At 41.9% G+C, this 24,125-nt stretch overlaps 1 pseudogene across 1 annotated transcript in view; it reads left to right on the top strand.

The window, feature by feature from the left end:
- Positions 1-19,006, top strand: part of LOC306934876 (obg-like ATPase 1) — a 51,384-nt pseudogene extending 32,378 nt beyond the window's left edge. The window contains exons 8-11 of the transcript in view: positions 10,960-11,100; positions 11,688-11,784; positions 16,678-16,800; positions 18,917-19,006. The product of the transcript in view is annotated as an obg-like ATPase 1 (transcript). The remainder of the gene's footprint in view (positions 1-10,959; positions 11,101-11,687; positions 11,785-16,677; positions 16,801-18,916) is intronic.
- The last annotated feature ends 5,119 nt before the right edge of the window (positions 19,007-24,125 follow it).

Below are 24,125 nucleotides of genomic sequence, written 5' to 3' on the forward strand. Positions count from 1 at the left end.
GTCTGCGTCGGAGGCGACTCCATGCTCATTTGGATGCTGGCGTAATTGCGGTGTGGAGATCAAAGGCATGCTGGCCGAGTGATGTTCCAGAGGAGACTTTACCGCACGGCCCTCTCCTCTGTGCAGAGGAGGCCGCCTGCTGCTCACTGCTCCCCTCTGCCCCTCCAGCCATGCGCTGCCCCCCCTGCACATCCCCGCTCGTAAAAAATGATTAAGGCCGCGTTTGTCATGTGTTTATGACTGAGAGGCATTGCGTGATAGGGAATGGCATCTACAAGAGTCTATCAAGAGGCTTTCTCCTCTCTCTCTCTCTCTCTCTCTCTCTCTCTCACTCTCTCGGCGTCAGTTGGCTGCCTTGAAGACTTTTGTCTGTGCCGCATAGTTGGTGTGTGAGTTTGGGAGAGGATCATTACGCCACCACTGATGATGATGTGATGGATGTTGTCCGCCTTGTATTAGCGTGTTTTCACTTGTCAGGGGGGCAATGAGTAATTTTACAAGCTCATGTCCTCTGTCTTTATAAACCTTTTAATATGTTTTATCAGATGTGATATCAAACTATGTATAATTCCTTCCCATCCTCACCAGAGAACTAAGAGCGGTCATGTTTTGTAAATGCAACAGACATGCCAGAGAATCATCCTGATTCACAGGGAAGTTGTTTTTCCCCATTCCTTTGATAATGTGCTTTAAAAGTAAATTGGAGCCTCTTAAGTAGGTGTGTTGACCTTTAAGGAAACCGGTAAGCGTGACCTGTCTATGAGTGCCTCTGCCAGTCTCTTCTTCCAGTGAGTGTATACGAACACCTGGCTGGATGCCGTGTGTGTGTGTGTGTGTGTGTGTGTGTGTGTGTGTGTGTGTGTGTGTGTGTGTGTGTGTGTGTGTGTGTGTGTGTGTGTGTGTGTGTGTGTGTGTGTGTGTGTGTGTGTGTGTGTGTGTGTGTGTGTGTGTGTGTGTGTGTGTGTGTGTGTGTGTGTGTGTGTGTGTGTGTGTGTGTGTGTGTGTGTGTGTGTGCGTGCGTGCGTGCGTGCGTGCGTGCGTGCGTGCGTGCGTGCGTGCGTGCGTGCGTGCGTGCGTGCGTGCGTGCGTGCGTGCGTGCGTGCGTGCGTGCGTGCGTGCGTGCGTGCGTGCGTGCGTGCGTGCGTGCGTGCGTGCGTGCGTGCGTGCGTGCGTGCGTGCGTGCGTGCGTGCGTGCGTGCGTGCGTGCGTGCGTGCGTGCGTGCGTGCGTGCGTGCGTGCGTGCGTGCGTGCGTGCGTGCGCGCGCGTGCGTGCGTGCGTGTATCTGTCTGGCAATACATCTATGCCTTGAATGTGAAATTAGTACTCCTTAAAATGACATACTTCTCAATAGATATTTGTTATTTGCATCTTGTCTTGTCTTTACATTTAGGACGCTTACAAGATTCCTAGTACCAATTACAGATCACAGTTACTTTCCCAGCCAGTGCTAAGATTCTGAGAAAAACTGTCGTAAAATTTTCACCCTCAATTAATCCCACTAAATGTGTCTGGGATGGGCTAATTTGGGAAGATCTCCTGCCACATTTGTTTCCCATTGACATCTCACAGAGCTCTATGGTGTTATGCGTTTGCTGGCAATTCTACAAGACAGCACTGTTAGTGCATGGTTTGAGTACATCTCGTTGTATCTCCAAATACCACCATAATAAACTGATGTTAAAATACAGGAGCATATACCATGCCCTTTTTGTTCCATTCCTAAGCAAATAATGCTGCTGCTCTGACAAAACTATGTCAAATCACTAATCGGCACAACTGATGATATTTCTAATGTGATTTATCCGTTCTCAAATCTTCTATTAATGGATAGATGTGCTGTCATGCTCATTTCACCACGGCTGGATAAATATTTCAGTTTTTTCTCCTTTTTTGGGCGACTCCTGTGTACCACCAGAGGGGGGCTCAAGTACATCTACTTAAGTACTGTACTTAAGTACAATTTTGAGGTATTTGTACTTTACTTGAGTATTTCAAATACTTTTACATCTACTCTACTACATCTCATCCAAATATTGTACTTTTACTCCACGAGTCCACTAGAATCTAGTGGACTAGATCTACAACTTAGCTCACAATGCATCGCATCGCGACTGCTATTATCAAAAGATTGTTATACATTTGAAAACTTGAAATGCATAATGAGTACTTTTTCCTTTGGTATTTTAAGTAAATTTTTAAGCCAATATGTTTGTACTTTTACTCAAGTGCATTTTGACTTCCGGACTTTTACTTGTAACAGAGTATTTCTAAGTATTGATACTTTTAAAACATTTGAGTACTTTTTGGTACTGGTGCTGGTAGACCCACCACCTGCAGGTTAAAATTATGATTTACCTAATTCATTTTTTTTTTAACCTAATTTATGATTACCTAACCTTTTCAGAAAATAACCTATTTAATATTCTTATCCACATTAATGAGTAGAGTTGCTCGGCTTCAATAGGTACTTCTATTTTACCTTTAGTTTTTTCTTTTGATAAATGTATTAATAAATTATGTATTTATTTTCTTTCATGTTTGATCATTTGGATAAATGTCCAGGCCTCCATGTCTGAATGCCTCTTGAGGGACAGTAGACCCACTGCAGGGGAAGACTATTATGCTTCGCTGGGAACCCTTTCATGAAAGCATTCGCTGCAGCTCTCTCCTGCTACTCCAAACCATAATTCCCATAAACAGAACTGAAACTTTATTGAGTTTAAAACCACTGGCTCCATGCAAGTTCTTTAGGAACTGCCGTCTAGGGAGTCACGGTTCGCTTTTCAAAGCCATATGGGAGATATACAATCGCCTGCTCCTCGTCCACTCTCGTCTTGTGCAGTGTGGGATCCTGAGAAACACTTTCCCATGGAAAGACATGCATCCTGCTGCCCACAGCCCATCCTAATGGAAGCCTTTAGCTAGATGTTCAGCAAGCGAGAACAACAGGAGAGGCTGTATAGTAAAACTGAACCAGATGTCGCTAATAAAGTCCTGTTGGATCACTAGTCTCGTTATTGACTGTCCCCCAGTCCAGGTAATGAAAGGATGCTGTTGACATGTCACACGTCATCCTGTCACTATGTGGATTTGGAAGGGATGTGACACAGCCTTGATGGCTTCGCTGTGTCCTGACCCTGACCCTGACTTAGGAGTGTCACAGGCCTTTTCTTTAAATCATAAATAACAAAGCAGTTGCTTTTTGTTGCTATAGTAGCCTATAATGATCCTGCAAGATAGCATTTTGTTCCCCCAATATACAAATTCAACAATAACCACGTTATCAAAACAAAACAATACTCCTTTGAAACAGGTTGATGACTACAAGTATTTGAGTTCATTCTGTATATATCTTCCCAAAAGGACTTTAAAACTAGGAAGGGTATGGCCTGGTCAGCCTGCAATGACATGCATAAGATCTGGTCATCCCAGCTTAGTAAGAGGTTCAAAGTAAAAGATATTTAGGACGACCGCCGACCAGATTCTACTCTATGGCTCCGAGATATGGACACTTTCAAAGAAATTAGAGAAACAGCTGGATGGCACTTACACCCGCCTTCTAATGAGAGCGCAAAATATCTCGGTTGGAAGAACCACCCATTGACTTCTCTAATATATGGCTTCCTTCCCTGTGTTTCTTCACTAGTGCGATCCAGAAGAACACCGTTTGCCGGCCACTGCTGCAGAGCTGATCATGAGGTCATATCTTCCCTTCTCTGGAATCCTGCCTCAAAGCAGACCAGAGGTAGGAAACTGTCGTTCCCGGATGTCATCGCTAGGGACACATGCATCAGTAAGCAGGAACTGGGGATGGCAATGAAAGACCGAGAAGTCTGGTGTGGCATTGTGAAATCCATGATCTCGACCGCGGTCGAAAAATGATGATGATCAAGGCCAGTTCCAGGATGCTAATGTTCAACGCATACGTAATGGTAAAAAAAAAAAGGGGAAAAAAAGGGAAGGATTTAACCTCATTTATACAGGCTATATACGGTTTTATCAGGTGAGCATCCAGAACAAAAACAAATATCAGAGTTTCAAGTCTGGCTAATGATACGTTTTGGCTCTGTTGAGTTGGGCTGTTTGTTATCTTTGTGGCCAGGTTGTTATAAAAATTGCGCATGTCACAAGTGTCATGTTGCACGTGTCCTGCAGTCTGCCAGCTCTAATGAGATAAATAAATACATTTAGTTGTGCCTACATACAGCCCCTGAAAGCTTGTCGAATTGTTATGAATGGGTGTAAGGATGCAGGATTGGAGAGGGGGCGGGGGCATGATTGGCTGATGTTACATATGTCCTTGATTACCTTCCTGCTGCTTTTATTCTAATAAGTGACATTCTTTGTACTCCGTTGGACAGCTAGACAGTCTGACACACCATGAGAATAAATATTGCATGTGGTAGACATTAAGCTGTCACCCTGGCAAAAAGGAGAGATGGAGAATTCCATGCGGCATTCTGCTGCGCTACACTTTGCCTGCTCTTGTCACAATTGTCACATCTTGATGACTCCCCCCCTCTATCTCTCTCTCTCCCTCCCTCTCTCTCTCTTCTCTCTCACTCTCTCTGTCTCTCTCTCTCTCACACACACACACACACACACACACACACACACACACACACACACACACACACACACACACACACACACACACACACACAACCCTTAACCTTCCTCTCTTCCACTCTTCCAGTCAACTGCAATGAATGACAGCACGAATACCCCACATAGAGAATTATTTTGGGTGATGTACGTAGCATGTACTTCTGGGGTGCCATTGTCATTCCTGATGATTGTCCACTCTTTCTTTTCCCTTTCTTTTTTCCTTTTCCTGAACATGAACAATACTTAAACACATTAGCCAACAAGGCATTCCAATTTTGGGCAAACTTTAAAAAATATTCAAAATGTTTCCCTTTTTAATTAGTATCCATCCTACTAACAGAATCAGAATTGGGTCGACGTGGTGTCTGGTTGCGAGGGCTTACCAGCATTCCACTTGCCTCCACATAATTGGGCCTCCTCATCATATTGGCCACAGACTATTCATTGCCAAGGTTCTAGGCTTATTATCCTGCGGCTGCCCTCAATGTCTTCACATATTGTACAACTGTACAATATGTGTATAATATGAATCGCATCATTCAGGCACATTTCAGCCACCTCTTTTGCCAATTAGGACCACTCATCAAACAGTGACACAATACGCGACACACACCTATGGTAACATCATTCTACAGGCCACAGGTTTCTGTGTTACACCTTTTTTTATTATTATTTTCCTTTTTGCGTGGCACTCGAGCGAGACCGGAGCTTCTAGTAGCAGATCAACAAGCTCATAAAGTGTCATGTGAGCTTGTAGAGCAGCTATTTTATTTTTGTCCTATAGTTGGAAGGCCTGCCCTTAAGTGGTTAAACTAGGCCCTAGTTTAACCACTTAAGGCCTATATACTTCCTATATACTGCCCTAATAACTAGGGCATAGCCACTAGGATGATGTGTCCTCTACTGTCGCCATGATGCCAAAAGTGAGAATTATTATGTCCATCATGTGAATGGTTTTAGCTTGTGTCAAGGATTCTGTCTTTAGAAAAGTAGTGGGTGCACCAGAAGACAAAGAAAGTTGTTAACAAAAGGCCTGCTAGCATGACTCCTTAAGGTGTGTTTGAGAGAGGATGCACCATGATGCACTTATTTAAAGCCTCCCATTGTGCGTGAAGAGCGAAAGAAGTTCACAATATTGGCAATAGTGTGCGTAGTCTGCGTACGCGCGTGCATGCATGTGTTTGCATGTGTGTCCGTGTGCACGTGTACACTGCAGGACACTTGTGAATGTGTGGGTGTCAGCAAATGCGTGTGCCTGTTTTTGTGCTCGCGCGTGTGACAGTGTGACTGTGTGTGCGTTCGTTCATTCATTAGTTCATTCATTAGTTCATTTGTGTGTGTGTGTGTGTGTGTGTGTGTGTGTGTGTGTGTGTGTGTGTGTGTGTGTGTGTGTGTGTGTGTGTGTGTGTGTGTGTGTGTGTGTGTGTGTGTGTGTGTGTGTGTGTGTGTGTGTGTGTGTGTGTGTGTGTGTGTGTGTGTGTGTGTGTGTGTGTGTGTGTGTGCGCATAGTGCTGCCTCTGTCTAGAGCAGTGGTTCCCAAACCTTTTAGCTCGAGACCCAAACTAGTGAAAATAGCTGGTCTACAAGCTCACAACGCGCCGCTTAGCGCCGTGTTGTGAGCTTGTAGATCGGCTATTATGACTACTTCTTAAACATTTGTTCTGTAATTTGTGGAATTTCTTAGATTTTTCTTTGATTTCTTCGTGAAATTAGGCCTACTTCAGTATAAATAATCATTATTTATTTTGTTTTTAATTCATGAAAATCGTTCCTTTTTTGGGAAATGTTTTGAAATAATTATAATTAAAAACCAAATGTGGAAAACCAACCGTGTGTGTGTGTGTGTGTGTGTGTGTGTGTGTGTGTGTGTGTGTGTGTGTGTGTGTGTGTGTGTGTGTGTGTGTGCGTGCGTGTGTGCGCGTGTGCGCGCGTGCGTGCGTGCGTGCGTGCGTGCGTGCGTGCGTGCGTGCTCTCTATCCGGCATGCAGTGGCCACAGGGAGCATGCAGCGTCTGCTCTCATGTCCTCTCAGGAGCTCACCACTGGGAGGATGAAAAGCGTCCCACAGAGCCTCCGACTTCCCAGCCTCAAAAGCCACCATGAGCTCATACCTCTCATTTCTGTCTCCTTCCACCGAAGGAAGGTAAGAGGAGGAGGGGGTCAGGACGCTGTATGCCACAGCAACTAACAGGGACACACGAGTAACCCCCCCACAGGTTTAGTACTTGACGACTTGGTGCCTAGCAATGCCAGCCAGTGGATGCCAAGATAATATGAAGTGGCTCCATCACACAGGGCTGATAGAACCCAGTTCAGGTGCTGAGACGGTTATTTTGGCTGCCTGACTGTCCACCTGTGGGCGGGTCAGTATATGAATTCGGGAGAGAGGGTGAGGCTGGTAGTGGATTACTCCTTGGGCCTGTCAGCATTCAATTGCATCTGAAAGGAGGTGCTCAGAGTGGAGGCGCTTGGGCTGTTTTGTCCCACAGCTTTTACAGGCTTACCTGGCTAAGTACCGACGATAAAGCCTGCCTGTATGAATACACGACAGTGGCAGGCTCAGGTCATTGGCTCAGGTATCTGCACCTGTACTTCTGGAACTCCCATTGTTTCCTCCTCCGGAGTCGTTTAAGCAGATCAAAGCTCTGTAAAAAAAAGAAAAAAAGGAAAAAGCCTAGGGTAGCCCCAGGCATGCGGAAACACAGGAATTATTCCCCCTTCAGGATTCCCACACAAAAAAGACAAATAGACAAGCCCCAGAGGGTGGGCCCTGTGGGACGTCTCCATTCAAACCCACTCTGTTGTGGAAGCTCCTTTTGTTTTTGATTGGTTGTCATTATTCCCCCATATATTGTGCTTTTAATTGGACTTATGATAAGTGCTGTAGGCGTAAAATCTTACAAGCTGCTCACTAAAGCCATTTTTCTGGTGGTAAAATAAACCGATTCAGTAGTGATTGAAACAGACTAATGCATATAGCTTCAACTCATGACTTTTTAGAATATGCTTAATAATTACTCTTAAATGTGTAGATAATAATAATGCTTTAAAAGAAATGGCTAATTGTATTAGTTTTTAAATATTCTTTCCTCCCTGAATTGAGACCAGTAAAAAAGCAGCACAAACATGGCTTGTTCCTTCGTCTTGTTTGAGCCTTTTAAGCTGGTGAATGATTAGCAGAAATAATGTCCCTGTCACCCTTAATCACATTAAAACGTGGTTAACATTTAATTTTTCCCACTTGATATGCAAAAATTTCCACTAGATTTGCAGCAAAGGCCATTGGAATTCCATTACAAAAAGAATAAAAATTTCAGGCATCATTTGTTCAGAGAAGAATATGTAGACCAGAAAGTGCTGAATCTTTCTATTAACAGAGTGGTGTGAGATGGCACTTGATGCTGGGACATGGGACAGAGTGACAAGACGCGCGTGTGCGTGACTGTGCGTGCACACAGACACGCATACGTTTCTGTGTGGATTTTTGGTTACTTGGATATCCTTTTAATGCAAGATACATAAAGCAAACATATTTTTTTCTCTATAAATTAGAATATAATAATGTCAGGTAATTTCATAATGCAGATAATCTTACATAATGTATACAAACGCAATATATTCGCTCAAGTTCATACTATACCCACAGTAATACATACACAGTAACATTTATTTTTGTATTAATAATTTAATTAATTGAACTCTAAATACACACAAATTAACATAGAAGACTTTACTGTGTACACAAACAATTTAATAATAATAATATATTTGATTTCTGGCATCATAGAAGGAAATGAGTTTGTCTCGATCAGATTTTTGTTGGGACACTGGCCGGGGCATCAAGCCTCTAATGCCCAAAGAGGAGCATGCTCAATAATGGTTCCAATTCATTATTCAGGAATTCATGCATTGCTGCAATGTAAAATGAATAAATAAATACATCTGCAGTAGGTTTTACATTTTATGTAATTTTATAGTCCCACTCACAATTTCATACACATAATTGGAAGAGGTATAAATACAAATTGCAAAGTGGCATGACTAGACAGTAGTGAGGCCTAACTGAATTGGTTTTGGAAGTCATGTTGACGGAGCATCAAAGCTCTTAATTGACAGTGCTTTGTTTCCGGAGTTGAGGGAAGGGGGTGTATCATGTTCCTCTGGCAAGGTGTTTGTCTGGTCCCGTGTCACTCAGTGCAAGGACCTGGAGACCCCCATGCTCATTTACTGCTCACGTTCTCCATCTCGCCTTCACATTATTAAAATCATTCCTCAGCCTTCTACCAAGAGCCTCTTTGTTACTTGGCTGGCTCGGCTCAGCTCTGTCAAGTCTTCACCAATTACAGTCTCAGGTACAATGGTCTATTCACAGGATCACAGCCCTTGACTGGTGTGGGGAGAGTGATTTGTGAATCATTATTCAGCCGCCTGTAGAGAACGCGATACCTGAGGAATGCAAATAACATGCCACCGAATAGACAGCTATGCTCCTAAAAGTGACAAACTACAGCTGTTATTATCTCAGATTGGATTCCTTTCCCCTCTTGGAGAGCCAGTTATCTCCTTCGCTTTCAAGTTTTCAGTTTTGACTAAATGTATTAGATTTGTCTCTGTTTTTTATTATTATATATTTTTTGTCCTTTTGTGAGATATGAGATTTGGCAAGCAGTGTATTGCAGGCAGCAGCTGTCAAAACTTAGCTCTGCATATATAAGACCAACAGAGTGGGACATTTTAGATTATGATCCTTAATAGTTGTTTACTGAAAAGACAGAAACTCTGTCTTATGAAGCACTTGGTTTACCCCATAGTATTATAATTCAAGCTTGTGCTGGAAGAGGCACCCAGGCCTGTACAAGTAAAAATTACATTTGCCTAAAGAGTCTTTCCCTGTCTAATAGTATATTGACAATCATTTTCTAGAAGTAGCGATGTGCTGTTGTAGGTGATGAAGCCGTGACATTGTTATTGGAGGAGATGTGGTATTGAGGTACCTCCCAGTCTTTGATTTCTTATGGACTTTAAATAGGAAACCAGGATTACAGATAATGACGGGGACTCTTTAGAATCAATCCAGCCTGGGAGCTCTGTCAGGCCTGCCGTGTGAAAATGGATTTGTGTGATGCTGTTCTTTGAGAATGGTCCAATCCCGGCCTGAAAGCGCGTGGGGCTAATCTCATAATTGCCCTGACCCCCTTATATTGTTCTGACTGAGAGTTACCATTAACTGTGAGGAAATCTTTGTCTGCAATGTCAGGTGTCCTGCTGGATTGGAAGGGGGAAAAAGTTTAAAATAAAGAAAAGAAATGAAAAAAACCCTCAAAGGGCTAAAGGAAAGACATTTATAAGTGGGACAATTACACATATTGTGTAATTTTATTTGCACTTCTTTTGGCCTCATGGTAATTGTCTGGCTGGAGACTAGCTGCCAGAAAAATAATATCCTGATTGTTTGTTATGGTATCGGTGAGGCTATTTACTGTGCAGAGTAACCTCTACAATGATGAAATCGTGAGCACTATCGATACCGGATTTTTAGCGCTTATCGATATTTGCAGTGGAGAGAGACGCCAAACAACGAGTGAGTAGGGGAGTGACATGCAGCAATTGGTTAGGCTGGCCTGGCCAGGTGTTGAACCGGAGACTCACAGTCAGGCATTAGAGCACTGGTTCCCAAACACTGGGTCGGGACCCAAGGTTGGGTCGCTGACACATTTTTATGGGTCCCTTTATTTTTTGTTTCCTACATTTTGTTGTTTATTATTATTTCAAAACATTTTCAAAAAACATTCCCCAAAAAGCTAATATTTTCAAGAATTAATAACAAAATTCGTAAAGAAATCAAAGAAAAATCCATAAATTAGAAATCAAATGTTTAAGAAGTAGTGAAACTAGCTGATCTACAAGCTCACAACGCGGCACGAAGCAATGCGTTGTGTGCTTGTAGATCAGCTATTTTCAATAGTTTGGGTCCCGGGCAATCTAATCTCTTTTGTGTCACAGGCTAAAAGGTTTGGGAACAACTGCATTAGACCATGTGTGGATTGCGCACTAACCAGCTGTGTCCCAGAATATCCATTTTTAATAGTTTGTAAATGCATGTAATAATTACAACACATTAAACAATTCTTAGTTGGAAAGCTTAAATAGAACACAAGTGAGAAAGTGAAACTTTTCATAAACAAAATTCCCAACCTTTGAAAAGCAATCTCCTGTTAACGGTGCGGTAAACATTCATATGTTCCGCCGTTTTCATGAATATGCATCAGCCCAGAGATAACACACTTTCAGTGTCAGTCAAGTTTCTCTATAAAACGCTGTGTGGCTGACTGCTGCTGTGTGTGTTGCCAGGTTGGTGAAAATCAAGGAGTGGGTGGATTGTCACGACCCCGGGGCCGTGGTCATCCCCTTCAACGGCGGCATGGAGAGCCATCTACAGGACCCGAGTGAAGAGGAGAGTCACACGTACTGCATGGAGCACAAGACGCAGAGGTTAATTAGCATTCAGTCTCCCCGCACTTTATTATCAACCGTGTCCTCCACGCACTCCTTTAATTGCGTGTGCTGATAGAATAATAAATGGCAGAGTAATTACCATTATAAAGCAAAGGATCCCTCTCTTTACGGAACAACTCAGTCAAAGGGTTTTCCTCTAAATTAAGTTTTTAACTGTCATCTGTCATTGGCAGGTATAATTATAACTTGGGCATTTTGGGTTTATTGTTCTCCTGTGAAAACCTCTATGGAGAGAAAGAAATTGTGACAGCAGATCTTTTTTCTCTCTCTCCAGGCACAGAGCGAGGCGTTGGGTTGAATTCGTAAAAGTGCTAAATGAGTCTGTAAGCTTTCCAATTAATCAAAAGGACTCATCGGAGAGTTGAATGTCCTATGCGAAACGAAGTGACCCATCTTATTAATTTAATGAGTTTATATTGGAATGAATGGGGCCCTGCCACTGAACTGAACTTGAGACTGTGAATAATTCTTACTGATAAAGCACCGCTTAAATCTTACTTTAATTTAGGATTTCTCCGTGTAAACTTTAATTTCCTATACCTGTGTCTTCCTCCTTCCACCAGTATCCTGTCCAAGATCATTAAGACAGGCTACTCAACTCTTCAGCTTGAATACTTCTTCACTGCTGGACCAGATGAGGTCTGTGCATGGACCATTCGAGTAAGGACCAGACGCTGCTTGTGCACACACATATACGTACACTCTCTCTCGCGCGCACGCACGCACGCACGCACGCACGCACGCACGCACGCACGCACGCACGCACGCACGCACGCGCACACACACACACACACACACACACACACGCGCACCCCCCCACACACTGCCTGCACAGTACACACACACACACACACACACATACGTATATACAGTCAGACACACGCACATGGAACCATGTACACACATGCACATGGCCAGCGTTCCACCCTGCTGGCACCCTCACTGATATCACACACTTTCAACTTTGTCATGGTTGTGCCTTAGCTAGTCATTACAGGCCAAGGATAACTTCAATTACTGGTGAGCTGCTGAACAGTGAAAGTGGGGGTACATTGATTGAGGAGGGCAACAATTGATTTTAGCCCATTACGTCCATGAGAATGTTTCCATCCTGCACAGATCTGCCTGCACCTCCTCCTGCCGCTGGAGATAAGGAGGCCGTGCATTGTGCCTGCCTAATCTGTGTGACGGGCGGGCTGTCTGTGCCAAAATTGATGTCGCTTTTCATTTGACCGTTTGTGGGCCCCCACCGAGGGGCTCCACCTCCCTGTGTGTGTCTCAGTTTACTGAGCCCGGCCCCGCACGATGAAGGCTTTGTGCAACAGGATCGCAGGATTTACATCGATATAGATGTTGTCGTGGCGTGCTGCTATTGTTCATGCAGGAGTTCTACAGGGACGTCTCAGGTAGACAGAAAAAGAAAATAAAGAAAGAAAGAAAGAAATGAAGGAATGAGAAATTCACATGAAACTTTTTGGTGTTTGAGTTGCACCATGTGTGTTATTCATATAGGCCTAGCGTTATGTTGTGATTAGAGTTCTCATCGGGCCCGAAATTTGAAGCCCGGCACGGCCCGGCCCTAACTGGTTCAGCCCGAAGCTCGGCCCGACCCTAAAGATTTCCATAATGTTAGGCCCGAAGCCCGATGAAGCCCGGGGAAAAAAAAGGAAAAAAAGAACGCCACTTTAATGCATGGCCAGCGCAGCGGCGTGCGCCGTCAGTGGTTCAGTGTGTGTCTGTGTGAGAGTGAGAAAGGAGTTCCAATGGACTTATCGCCGAAATAAAGGATTTATGTAGCTCACGTTAGACTGTTAATGTACCATTTCCATATCATTCTAATGGATTCCATTTCCAGTGGTGGTGAGTAGCTCCCCTTAGTTTCCTCTGAAGTGAAGCAGCTATGTCCAAGACCCCAAGTATCGTCCCCGTTGCGTTCGGTGTCCAAAAGAACAAACATAGCCTACAAAGTTTACAAACCATCCACGCACCCGCTCATGGCGTGTCTCGACAGCTTAGAGATCTGTTATTTTAAATCGGGCACATATAACGAGGAGCGCCGCCGCACTGAGGGACGGCGGTTATAATACTAATCATTTTGTAAATCAAATAGCCTGTAGCCTGCAGTGGACTGTAACATTGCGTGGTCATCATACACTACAGAATTATATGGAACGGTTGGTGACTATATGACGTTGATTAGCTGGCCTAATGATTAGGTTATTCATTTCATCGCAGCCAGCTGGGTTTAACGAGATGGCTCAGTGCAACTGTGCAACTGTTTTCGTCATGTTGCAGTCACACGATAGCTGAATCAGATATCGTGTGATAATCCGATTGATTTATAAAACATTTAGCATATGAACTGAAGCTCATTTGGTGCGCCGCAAACCAGAGGCCAGCCAGCGGTATAAACAACCACCCCACCGTTCACTTCTCTCTGCTCATGCCTGCGCACTGTGCGCAGTCAGTAATCCAAGCCCCCTGCCTCCACTCCTCCGTCTTCCTCCTGTCACAATTAAGTGAAGCCCTCTTTATAATAAATACATACTTGTAGGCAGTATAGCGTACACATTACACAAATAACAGAATTGCTATTTTTATTATAATAACATTCTTGAAAAAAGGAGAAAGAGAAAGAAAAAAGAAAAAATCACGGAAAATCACAGAGCCCGAGGCTCGGCCCGGCCCGACTAATTAGCATAGTGTTTTGGGCCCGGCCCGGCCCGAAAATGTCGGGCCGGGTCGGGCCGGGCCGGGTTCGGGCAGAAAATGAGAACTCTAGTTGTGATATCAGTTTGGAATGAATGGCTTGTTACATTCTTTTTCTGACTCCCTGGAAGATCAACGTCATGACAACATTAAAACGACAGGACAAAAAGAAAACATAGAAGCTGTTAGATTTATTGTCATAAAACACACACACACGCACACACACACACACACACACACACACACACACACACACACACACACACACACACACACACACACACACACACACACACACACACACAGAGAGATTCATCGTGTGCCTTTTTATTGATCTGATTAATCTTGATTGTAACTTTTAATTACATTATTATTAGTATTATTACTTATTTATTTAATATGTTTTACTTTTATTGCCATTACTGTACATCCAGTATTAAGGTGGTTGCACAACGGCCGCGTTTTTTGGAAAACCGATGGAGAAACGCCGCTAAAAATCCGAATTCGCATCCGATTCGCGCCCGGTGTTTGGAGACCTTTACTGTTCTTGTTGCTGTTAGCACAGTCCTGCGGACCTTTGTAGCTGTATGAGCAGTGACAAATAATAAACACTCTTGATTCTCGATAGTTGCTCAGAGTTTCTGAGATCGGACCATATCGTCAGTTAATTAAAGTACACACAGTCAGCTATTAAAACTTTATTTTCATCCCCCTTGCATCATACTACATCTTAGTTGGATTTCATCTCTAGGACAGACTGTCTGAATCTCTACTAATTTAGCAGTGTGGAATGCATAGTTCCAATGTACGGGCTCTTGGCTTGTGAATCATTCATCACAAAGTTTAAACCTTAAGTTATATCACTTAGGTCATTTTACTATAGAGATCAATGTAAATAATAGTTTGCAGGAACCCCATTGCCGAACTGACGCTGTGTAACCTCTGGAACTGTGGTGGGAGACTATATGGCTGATAGTTTAACACAGGATCTGGACACTGACTGTAGATCAATGCATTAATTACACTCTAAAACAAGGTAGTATAGGAAAAAGACAAAAGTTGACTATGAATCCCATTAGATAGATGCATAAAATACTTTATTAGCAACAGTTTAAAGCAATGTATTAATTAAAATCTGTACTTTGCTCAATAATTGTAATATATCAATGTATTGATTTTCAACCTAAATCCAAATAATCTAAACATTGATTATAATTTATTTTATATTTAGTTTATGTATTTTATATATTCTAACGACTCACAGATGCACTGACACATTCATGAAAGGGAATATCTGCCTATGTAGGGACCTTGAGGACTATAAAAGCCTATCACTTTTAAAGACAATAGTGTGTGAGAAGAAAAGATGAGATCACTGCTGTTGTTTTTTACAGCTAGGAAACTTTACATTTTATTCAGGTTGCATCATAGTCTTTAGGGGCATACTTGTCCCAGCATGAGCAATGTTCTTGCTATATGCAAGGAAGTGCCGGCACACTTAAAAAGCTCTACTTACAAACATGGTTGTCCTCCTCAACTTAACTGATTACAGCTAGCCTTGATTGTGTGTGAGAGGCATTTCGTCAGGTAAGCATCAGTGAGTAACTATATTAAGCCAATACATCTTGCATTGTAAAAACTACACTCGGTAATGTTGTGGTCCTAAGTCCTTTACCATGCTTTATTAGGCAGCTTCGAGGTGACCATTATCTATCAGCCTTCTCTGCATAGTTCTTAACTAGGACAATGTGGATCTCTTGTAATGCACCATATTTAAAAAAAAATCCCTCCCCTAATCTATTTTTCTCCAGATAGACAAACCTTGATGCTGATTAATGGTAGTTAAACTCACAAGCACTCCGTCAATGAGATTGCATGGGGATGGTAATGTATTGGAGTCATTAAATACACATCATTCTTTTGGCATGAAATATGTTGACCCCAACCTGATTATATACATAATTAAAACCGCTCAACAGTTCCTGAGCACAGCGCTGCAGAGCAGAGAGAGAGGGAGCAGGTCGACAGGCAGGAGTCATAATGATACAGAGCGACCGTGTCACTTGTTTGGGTCATTTGTCATTTCCCTCCAGCATTATTTCAATGCATATAAATTGCACATTTTATCACTCACCAGTTGTGACTTCTGGTGCTAAATGGAATTGAATTTACAAAGAATTTATGACACTGTTAAAATGTTATTTTGTCCTCTTTGAAATGGCATCTGAAATCATTTTGTATTTTTCACTGTCAACCCATGGCGACTGAGGGCACATTTAAATTGTACATTAAAATAAAAATAGAATCATAACCCTCCGTTCCAAGTCAATTTAAAGTAATGAAAAACAGCTTGTTCTCTGGTATTTTGTGTGCTTTATGGCACCCGGCCTATCTACCACAACAATACGTTATTGAGTGTACATTTTAGCATCGCCAAACTTTGGGCATTTCAAAGTAAGGTGTGGTGCAGTGAGGTCAATACACTACTGGCTGTTCACTGCAACACTAGCTCTGCTGTTATGATCGCAGAGCAGAGCAGAAACCCACAATGAGGCAAGATTGCTTGGACAGAAATCAATACCACCAAGGAATGGGAATCAGAAAGCATTGATAGCAGGTGCCGGGTCCTTATCGGGCTCCAGGCTGCCCTGGCAGGGCACAGCCGAGTGGAGAGCTATCCAGAAATCAGGACCGAGTCAGGAACACCCCTGACCCAGCACACCCCCTAGTGATGCTCACGTCGCTGTTCCCCCTATCAAACACTGTCATTCGCTCGCTGTAATCCATCTTCTCCAAAACAATTCATTTGCCTTACATGTCCTCTCTTTCCCTTCCCTGTGACAGAAAGGAACTAAGGCTCCACAGGCTGCAGGGAAGATCCATACGGACTTTGAGAAGGGCTTCATTATGGCAGAAGTAATGAAATTCCAGGATTTTAAAGAGGAAGGCAGCGAGAACGCTGTCAAGGTGAGCCATCGGGGTGCGAGTGGAGACGAGGGGAAGTCTCCTGTGATCAGTGGAGCTGACAGTCACCACACAGCTCCCACTGCAAACCACTCTTCACCTTTACTCAGGGGAAGAAATTACTGCACACACTCCAGGACCAACACTGACAAGCCAACTGATTCTGGCTCTAAACACTGCCATTGTGTTCCAGCTGTGCATATCTTTATCACATTGTGTCTTAACTGGCTCATGGTAGGTCTTGCTCATAGCTCAGCCTGGTCTCTCAGAGGTAGTTCGTCTTCACTTCTATAGACATTTAGCAGATCTATAGTGCGGGCTGTTGGCTGAGCGCTCTTTGTTGCCAAATCCCCACCATGGGCATGTGACAGTGATATAAAGAGACAAGTTCAATATAGTGTGAAATTCTTTAAATAAGGACTGTTTCATGGATGAGTGGTACAGATATGTGACTTGCATATCTTTTTTATATAACTGCCAACGTTTGTTTAGAGTTCAGACCTTTTTAAATGGTCTGTGCCTTTACACATGCACAGCCCTGTCAAATATAATAACTGATTTCATGGTGAATTTGTGAAGGCAGTTATACATGCTGCAAGTACACTACCATGCACCTTTGCCTGCAGGGATAACGTTTCAGGTATTGCATTAATTTGACTTTAAAGTTTTTACTTTGCAATGTATTAATTCATTAGGTTTCACTTCCTCAATTGGCAGAACCAAAAACCTTTTGACGCTTTGAATCACGTGAAGTCAACTGGCATTGACTCAGACCTGCTATGTGTAACTAATCAGCAGTCTTCAGACCCTGCCATACGAACATGATATCACCGTCGACAACTTCTTCCCACTCACATTTTAAATCCACTGAAGGCTACACACCACACCAGATCAACAATATGCCATTGAAAGCACACATCTGAAATGGAAGTATATTGTGACAACACTCAAACCATTTTTAACTATCTAAGCCTCCTAAACGGTATTATTTATTTTTATATTTAATTCATTGCCAATGCATTGTCCCCTCTCTTCATAAGCTGGCAGCAGAGGGTAAAATGTGTCGGTCCCTGGGGGTTGGGGGGTGAGTGGAGGGGATTCAGGGTGATACTGGGGCAGGAGGTTGCATCATTGTTATCCAAGGTTGAGATCTGAGTGTTAGATCCTTACTGCATGCTCTCTTTATAATCTTTTCCCCTTTTGGGGCCTCATAGGAACATGGAGCGCTTCTCACTGTGGCATTAAGGCCCATGCTATTTAATGACAGTTGTGGGAATAGGCTGTCTGAATAGGACCAGTGTATGGGGATATCACATTATTAGTAATCATATCTGCTTAAGCCAAGCATGCTCCTCCAGATGGCTGCTTTCAAGTGCAAATGAACCAGTTAGACGTGTCTGGTTTAATACATACTCGGCAACCACAAATAGCCATTGATTTTTTTCCCCTGTCTCTCTCTCTCCAACCAGTGTTCCTGGTGGTATTGAGCTTGGATTAAATAGTCTCCTGAGCCTTTAAAGGGGCATTGATTTTTTTCTAATTAATGTGCGCTGTGCAGAACCAGAATGCATAAACCTGTCCATATTAGCACTTCAAGTCAATTATTATTATTTATTTTTTTAATTTTGTGAGAGAAAAAAGAAATCACATCTTGCATATAGAAACAGTTTCCTTGAGAACTATGATGCGATCGGAATCAAAGACTTTACTAATTAAATTAACTGAGATGGAAATGACGAAAAAATAAATGAACATACCCCCTTGGATTGGGAATGTAGACCTTGAGGAACGTGTGTGTGTGTGTGTGTGTGTGTGTGTGTGTGTGTGTGTGTGTGTGTGTGTGTGTGTGTGTGTGTGTGTGTGTGTGTGTGTGTGTGTGTGTGTGTGTGTGTGTGTGTGTGTGTGTGTGTGTGTGTGTGTGTGTGTGTGTGTGTGTGTGTGTGTGTCGCACACGCACACGCACAGGTGTATGTGTGAGAAAGAGAGACAGTTTTCTTTATGTATGACTATGAGAATATAATGTTTACATGAATTAATACTACACTTTTCAATTATTTATTTATATTTGTTTATTCATTTAATATGGCTCTAATTTTGAATTATGTTTGCCATCTTACAGGCAGCGGGGAAGTACAGACAACAGGGAAGAAACTATATTGTTGAGGATGGAGACAAATTCAATGCACCAAATGCACCGAAGAAGAATTGATGCGAGAGCGGCCTGTCAGCGGGCATACTGGAATGTACTGCCAATTGTCTTTGTTTGTAATTTACAGTAGATTGCTCTCTGTCAGGTCACCCCAGCCAAAGTCACCCACTGTCTCGTTTGTTTTTAGTATTGTGCTCTAGCTGCACTCTCCAATCGACCACTCCACTCCAGTGCCTTTACCAAAACACAGGTTCACTAAAACCCTGACAGCTTTGCTATTTAAGATCAGGATCAGACCCACTCCAAAATGTAGCAGCATTTGAAGAAGCGTATTACTCTCCAGATACTTCATTAATCTCCATCACTGGTGCCAGCAGTGACACAGCTGACAGCGGGGACAATGCCACCTGCTCCTCTCCCCCTTCTACAGATAATGCATGTTTTACAGTAGCCCAGATGTCTACACTCAATAAAACATTTGACAAAACCAGGCCGTGTGTGTTTGGGGATGTCTGTATTGAGTGAAGCGCTGCATGGGGACGGTGATAGGAGTCCTGCCCGCCACTGATTAGAGAATTAGAAAGGCCCATCTGACAGTGGCTTTAGCAGACAGGCGACAACTACAATTGTATCTGTAAAGTGATGCTTATTTTAGAAGGGTAAAGTGTGTGATGCTGATTATCCATGCCAGAGAAATTGCCAGTTGGAATGATCATTTGTATTACGTTTGAATTAACCTTTCCATTCCAGTCATATTATTTTGGTCGTGGAAATCTCAATCGCTGTTTCCATTCACGGTTGATGAATATGTGCGTTGTTATTGTACTGTATCCTTACCCCCAAACAATCATCAAACGCAGTAAGATTATGCCTTGTAATGTTTACAGTTTGCTCACTTACATCACAGAAGTAGAAGGAAACAGTGTCTATATACTGTACAAAGAAAGAAATTTCAACACTCTTTCACAAAAGTCTTCATTTTATGGCATTGTGAACACAGTAACTCAACAGAAGTTGACACAATCTGAAAGAAAACGGTTCAGAATTATCTGGGCTGGAGAAGTGTTTTACTCACCTCTATAGGCCTACTTTGTGTGTAAGTGTTTGTGAAGTGTTTATGCTGATGGAGCACACAGCTGTACATAAAGTGCCCACTGTCCATAGTTGAATATCTTGTCTAAATCTAATACGGCACAAAATGGCCTATAAATGCATGAGAACAAAATGATTGAATACAAGTTTTGGGATGGTGACAAGTACTGCATACTAGAGCCCGACCGATGCCAGATTTTGGAGAGTCCGAGCCCAACAATTATATTATTAATACTTTGACTAATATTTTATCAAAAAGTGCAAGATCAATTCTAATCAATTTGAAAAACATTGATTTGATTAAAGCTGTTAGAAAATAGACAATTCAAAAACAGCCAATCTACAAGTAGATCTGCTATTTATCGTTTACATAAAACTTTTCTCTTTTGATGAAATGCCCGATATAGGTTACAAATTGAGACGCATCATGCGGCTGCATAAAGCCATTTAAAAAGTCAAATAAAGGGCGATATATCTATATATAGATATATCTATCTTGGCCTAAGTCAGCTCCTCATGACACTGCATGGCCACTTCTGGTAAAATGTTCTAGTCTAATTGAAAAGGAACATGCTGATCCCACCCCTTTTAGTAAAATGTCCTGTATCAAGAGTGATTCAGGCCAAAATAGGCAATGTTTTGGCCTAAGTCACATGGTCACATGGTTTTGTGACTTACAGTAAGAGTCATGTAAATTGGCCTAAGTCAAGTTTAATCCTATTTAATTATATTTGTTATTTTTATATTAATATAGTCATAAATTGTTATAAACAAATTTGGTGAAATGATTAAGCAATGTATTTCATATAGTTTTGTTTTGGATCAGGTTTAATGACTTAGTTATTAATGGAGTAGAGGCTTTTTCCAGCACTCCAAACATAGTGTTTGGTATGAAAAGTTGGATTACAGTCTTGAAGATGATTTGAGGACAGATGCAGAATAGCGCTCTTAATGATTTGATAAGAGGAAGGATAGATATCACATCTGAATCAAACAAGCCGGAGGAGACACACTCCAATATCAAGCACATGCTTCCATTGTTAGTTTATTACAGTTATGCTGTGTGTTATTCTTATTCCATACAGCAACTGGGACATTTTAAGATGAGCGTTGGCTAAGTGAAACCATGCGAATCCTCTGGAGAGCACAATGGAGGCTTGAGACAAAGCTGTTTTTGCATTCTTCTTGGGCGAGAATTGTGGTGTTGGCCAACTTAGAAACCCCACGTTGAAGATCATTCATCTGCTGAAGTTTTGAGGCACTGGGATTGACAAGTCTTTCCCAGTGGTCTGGGTCTGAGTATTTTGTTTTTCATAAAGTGACAGTAAATCTTTTCTGTGAACAGTAATAAAGCTATTTAGAACCATGTATGTGTTCTATTGGGACAATATACCACAAGAGTCCTCTTGTTCTTTAATCATGTCATAAGTAGGCAGTTTCAGACTCTAAGATCCACAAGCTAGCTAAAAAAGACCCAGAAATGATCAATTATTCCATTAGATGCCCTTTTTCATATAAGTGTCCTGATTTTGTGGGACAAAACTCCTCTCACTGATAAGGCACCATGTTTAGAATAGCTGTTATACAAATCCAAACACATTATCTGGTTTTAAACAGTAGCTTATGAAGCTACGTTATAGAACTGCAAGATTGTCTGTTGGTGCAAATCTTCTGTCAGCATCGTCAATCATGCGGTGCCATTCTGCCCAGAGGCAAACCACAATGGCACCAGACCAAGATTGGCATACAGAAAGTCTGCCTTAAAAAAGTACACATAAAAGGACAAGGCCTGCTATTGTAAATCACATGCACACCAAAGAACTTTGAGAATTACAAAAAAATATTTATGAGTTATGACAAATAAACATAAATAACCAATGGTATTCTTTCAGAGCCATAACTATACACAAAGGATTTGTGTTGGGAAATTCCATGGCTATCATAGACACATTGTATCATATCATTACGGAAAGGAAATTATCCCTATTTTGGATTACAATGAAACTGTTGCAATGGGTTGTTATATAAATATTGTTTGTTGAATACTATGCTCAATTGTAGATGTACTGGAATGATCTCAAATCACTCATATATGGAATAAAACAGCAATGCAATTTCTTCCTAGGCCTATTTATTGATTTCCCATGAATAATATTTTTCATTATGGACTTAAGTTATTATGTATTGTTATCTTCCTTGGGGACTAAGCCTGCCAATGCTGCCATACCAAAGTTTATTGAAAAGAATGCCACCAAGGTTTGAAAGGAGTGTCTTAGTAAGCAGTGTGTAACTTACCCAAAGAGATTGACTAATTTAAGTTTTCACTTTGCTCTGCTGCATTTATTACTGTCACAGTTATCACTGCTATGAAATGATTGCCACAATTACAGTAAAAGATTACTTTATTTCAGACTTGGTCACCTGTGTAAGTACAGCATTTCTACACACTGCCTGTGTATTCATAGCGCAGCACAACATGAGGCATTGCACTGAATGTCTAACGGAGACAAGTTACATAGATAAAACCTTAATATACAACATGACATAATTGAGTGATTGATTAGAAAATTTAGAAAGCACTATGGCTTGTAGTTGTTTCCATTGGGGTCCTTCATATTCAATTAATTTGAACATTTAATGACATACAAATATATACAATACCATGCAAAAACATCTTATAAACGGTTAGAAATAATAAGTACAGTAAAGGGGGGACTTTGACTTTTTACTGGGGCTAGTTTCGAATTGAAGCCACCCGCAAGTGCTCTTTGAGACCATATAACATTCTCTCATTTTGACCCCCCCAAAAAACTACACAAAGGCCTATCATGTGAACATTGACTGACACATCCAACCAAGCATTGTTTGCACAACTGTTGAATTTGAGTGCATGAAGGCAAACCAGTGTGGCTGTTCCGGGGTCTGCATTGCTGCCTCACACCCACTGGGTAATTGTTCTAGAATCTTAACAGGTCCCTCAGGTCAGTCAATAGAATCAGATTTTCCCTGTCTAGAGCTGCAGTGAGTGAGCTTTATAACGATGCAATGTGACATAGCTCTGTTTACAAAATGCTGTACACCCTCCAACTGTATACTTAAAGCTCCTTTGAATTGAATTGAATTGAGTGAAACTGAATAGTCCCTACGGTATACTACAGTTGTGTGATGAAATATAAATTAATCTTAAAATTCAGAGGAGGAATCTGAAGACAAGTGTTCTGGTAATTAGTGTCTTGTGTAGGCCACTTTCCTCCAGAATGTCAGATTTGGCATTGGTATTTGGTATAAGGATACTTGACTTTCCGTTCAACTTCAAGCGATTTACAGTAAGCAAGAACAAACATGGTAATACATCAAATACATAAAAGATAGTCATCATGAATCATACATAAGCTTAAGAACCAGTGTATACACTATAGAGTAGTAAGAGAACTGCTGGAATAAGACAGACATGGCTGAAAGGTTTATGGTTTTTCCTAACGCTTGTGTTTACCTGACACTTAGACTGACAGCAGACTGATTAGAAATATCCACAATTCACTGCCGTGAGCTCCTGAGCGCCAGGAAAGTGCTTTTGTAGTCTGGCTGTATGGGACGAGTTTGAATTGAAGGTTGAGAGAAATCTGGCCTTGCACACTGTGAGGAACTGACACACCACAAATAATAGTACCCTGGCTCTCATAGCATCGCAGCTACAGTGCATGATATTTTATTAAAATGACTGGATGAACACTTGGCATCACAGCATCAAATATAGGCTACACGTCAATAATTGTATCAAATACACACAGGACATTAACTTTAAGGGAATATATATATTTTTAATGCCACGACTACTGCAAAGAAAAGATCACCATTTGAGCATGCATACAGTATACATTTATTCTATAGTTCTTTTTGGGTGAAACATAGATATTTATAATACCTCAACACAGAGAAGTTGATCATTCACTATGTCTGTATAGTGATAGTTTTTGCTTATTAGATTTACACTACACTTTATTACTACCAGTAAGACGTCCTGAGGGCGAGAAGCACGCATCCGCCTGGGTGACGGCAAACTGCTGGGCGAGCGTTTGGCATGAGG

This window comes from Electrona antarctica, assembly GCF_951216825.1.
Source record: "Electrona antarctica genome assembly, chromosome: 13".
Taxonomy (NCBI): domain Eukaryota; kingdom Metazoa; phylum Chordata; class Actinopteri; order Myctophiformes; family Myctophidae; genus Electrona; species Electrona antarctica.